Genomic DNA, 3,592 nt, shown 5'->3' with positions numbered 1-3,592 from the left:
GGCACTGGTAGTTTCCACGCTGGGCTCCTGGTGAAGAAATGCACATTAGTCATCAGTCCTTGAAAAGGATCCTGCGCTGCCCCATCCTTTGAAGTCCCAGCCCCATCATCAGAACAGGATTGGGATTGTGCTCATGAGCCCATGAAGGTTTCTCCTTATTAAACATGTCAGAGGAGAGCATGGGCATGGGAGCCCTGTGGCTCCTCAGGAGCTGTGGGGACTGAGGTGGGACTGCAGCACCTGGGGATCACAATGGACCAGTTTCTCTGTAAGCTACGACATCCAGCAATGTGCATCAACCCACAGAGGATGCATCGCCTCTTTCCCTTGGCATGGAAAGAGAAATAAAAACAAAGTCACCTCAATGATGTGGCGTGAAGGCCTTTCTAAATTGAATTGCTCTTCCCTGGAAAAAAAATAAAATATATATTTTTATACGGAGAAAGGAGGTAATTTCCTACAGCTAGACTTTGCCAAGCACTGTGAGGAATAACCAGCAAGAGAAATCCATCTGTAAAGCCATGATGGCTAAGGAGAGAGATTTCTACACATGCCAACTCCACCGTGGCTGCATTTATAGGAATTTGAAGTGTTACTGTGTGACAACAGAAACAGTTATATGTTGTCAGACCTTTTTTTAATGTGGTAAAAGGTCATTAATCATTTCCTAGTGCTCCAACAATCAAATGTACTTGATATCTTCATTTACTTATAGTGTTCATACCAGCTTCTCAGCTATCTTCATTTCCTTGGAAACAGCTGTTTTGCCTGCTAAGGAAAACGAAGTAATAAAAAAAAAAGAAAGGAAAAAAAGGAGGGGGGAAGAGAAAGTGGAAATACAATAAAGACAAGCACAAAAACTTGAAGGTTCTCAGTAAATACAGACCTCTATTACTTACGTGCAATCAATAAGGTCACTTGTGTACTAACTCATAACAAAGTACAGTTGACAATGTGTTATTTTTCTGCTGGAGAATATAATGTGAGGCTGAGCATGCTAATGACTTTTGGAAACGGGCAATGACAAAGATTGATTAATATCAGTTGACAGCCTGCTCCACAGCTCCGAAGCAGGAATAGCAATGATTGATTTGCCAAAATGTGGGGCACAGGCTTCAGATTATAGAAAAGCTACATCTGAGCTCTATCTGGTTTCAAAATATATTTTAAGGGCCAAATGTTTGACAGTAGTTAAATGCTTAAAGGAAAAAGCACAAGTGTAGCAATATTTTCAAAAGGCAGCTTATTCTAACAATGTTTTTTTCATTGTCTAAGTACCTTTACAAGCCTGAACCAGTAGAATGTTAAGTTCAGGAGTAGAAAGCCTACAAAAAAACACTGAAACAAAAGAAAACAATGAAGGGTACAGCTGGCATTACTGACTTAAAAAATAACAGATCTGAGACATCATCACCAGCTTAATGCTGCAACTTTCAATGCTAGAAGTCTCACCTAGTGAAGCGTCACTTTCTGAGAGGACGAGGAACAAGGTGAACAACTACCCCCAGCAATCTGTAGGGCTGCTTGATCACTCTGCAAGCTCAAAAAGAAATGCAAGAAAAATATCACACCCCAGGCCAACAGGGATCCCCACATTTTTAGGCAACTGTATATGTGACAGAACGTGCTCCCCTGGGAACAGCAGACGAGGAGACGCAATCCCATCCTCACCTCGTGGGGGCTGAGGGGTGGGAAGTCTTGTTGAAAACTCAACCCATCCTTTGCATTTCCTCTTACACTAATGAGTTCAGCTTTTTACTAAGCACAGCACAGCCTGAGTGCCCTGAACCTTAGAAAAGCCAGACTAATAAGCTAATATCTATACTCACGCTCCATTTATAATGATTTTGTCTAACGCAGCATGCAAAAAGCAGGAGAGAAGGATGGAGAATTTCATGACAGATGTCCACCAAAGTGCTAGTCTTCATTAGGGATGTGGTCATGTGTGCAGCGCTGAGTTAGCTGACATGATGCTGGCTGTTTTCCCTAAACCAGGCCAACTTGCAGCCGGCACCATATCAGCTGATTGCAATTAAACCCTGCCGCTAATCAAAGCAGAGCCTCTAAAGCCATTCCCCTCTTCTAGCACTCCCCTCTGACTGCTGCAGCCACTGCCTTTGCAGCGTAACGCACCATCTCGGTGGTATCTCACAACGTAGCAGACTGCGATCTGCGTGGTGCAGACCTCATTAGGAAGAGAGGGCATTGAGATAACAACAAAATCGCATTTTCACTGAGCACAGAATCTGCAAAGAAGCGGACAAACATTTGACTAGGGGAGCTTGGGGGTTTCCTGGGCTTCGTTCCAAAATGCATCTTTTAAATACGAATGCATTGTGTTATTTTTCATAATAAGTCTTATGGAGAATTCAGCAAGCTCTCAAGGCTCCAAGGATGGAAGCTTCCCTTCCCATTCAGTCATATCAGGGAGGGTCTGAGTTTGGGGATTTTTCACTCTTTTGAACTACTTGACATTTATCATGATGCTTCCAAAAAGAAGAGAGGCCCTCCTTCTCTGAGGCCAGCTCGTTTATAAATCGATAGTATCTACAACTGATAGATTTTCCTTAATAAAATAAGGCATTTAAGGTGTCCAAAGATAAGCCAGCCTTTTAGGACTATCAGCCACCCTTATTTAGTAAAGTTTGCAAAGAAATCGCCATTCTGAGTAAGTTGTCCCTTAAATAGGGCTCCACTGATCATGCACTAAAGAGAATTGATGTGCCTGTTCCAAGGAGCAGGTTCCTGACGTAAACGACTCATTTGCAGAAGTAGCTGTGCAAGAAATGAGGATTGGCACCAACTGGCTGCAGTACAACATTTTTACTGGTTGATACTCATCTCACCTTCCTTTGGTCCTCTCAAAGTCAGGTGTGGAAGGTCTAAGTAAGCCAGCAGAAGGCTCCTGCCACCTGTGGATAAAGGCAGGTGTCCTCAAAGGGGCTTTGTTTCTCTGACCCTAGGAGAAACACCTCATTTAATCATGCTACTAGACAGCACTGCATTTACAACAGGAAAAGTTTGAGTAAACCTATACACGGAGCTCAACTTGCAGCACTCATGCCAAAAATCAGTCCTTTTATGATGGAGAACCTGTAAAACCAAATGCAGCTACCAGGTAAAAAGCTGAGAGTCCAAATGCTCAAATGAGTCCAGTCAAAAGACGAGGGGAGCGACCCACAGAGGACACAGCAGAAAGTGTTTTTTTTTTTTCTCCTGAAGCCCATCCTGAGGTCTCCTTGGCCCCAGCGCAATCGCTTGCAGGTGCATTTGCAATACAGAGCTTTCCCTTGTGTGCACCAGCAGTTGGCTCTGGTATTACCCCACCTGCATGAAAAAATACGCGATGACATTTTCTGTCCTCCTTGGTTTTTAATCTCTCTCCACAAGATCAAGCCTTGGTGATTGAACGGACAGCTTGATGGGCAGATACTGAGACAGGAACCACTGATACCGCCTGCACTACAGACCAGAGCAATTAGCCAAAATTCAGACCCTTGGAAGTTGTGTTATTTAAGGGGAAGTTGATGGGTCAGGTAACTCTGTTGCAGCGATGACTGCATGAAGCCCAGCTTGCTTAGAAAAAACAAGC

General features: G+C 43.6%; 1 long non-coding RNA gene across 1 annotated transcript; it reads right to left on the bottom strand.

Moving 5' to 3' along the window:
- Positions 1 to 625: 625 nt before the first annotated feature.
- Positions 626 to 1,921, bottom strand: LOC106035422 (uncharacterized). The gene is made up of 3 exons (XR_010834009.1): positions 1,830 to 1,921; positions 1,453 to 1,533; positions 626 to 771 (listed from the first exon to the last, which is right to left on the bottom strand). It is a non-coding gene; the product is annotated as an uncharacterized lncRNA (long non-coding RNA).
- Positions 1,922 to 3,592: the final 1,671 nt, after the last annotated feature.

This window comes from Anser cygnoides, chromosome 10 (assembly GCF_040182565.1).
Source record: "Anser cygnoides isolate HZ-2024a breed goose chromosome 10, Taihu_goose_T2T_genome, whole genome shotgun sequence".
Taxonomy (NCBI): domain Eukaryota; kingdom Metazoa; phylum Chordata; class Aves; order Anseriformes; family Anatidae; genus Anser; species Anser cygnoides.
The sequence above is the reverse complement of the archived record's forward strand: the minus strand, read 5'-3'. Positions and strand labels throughout refer to the sequence as shown.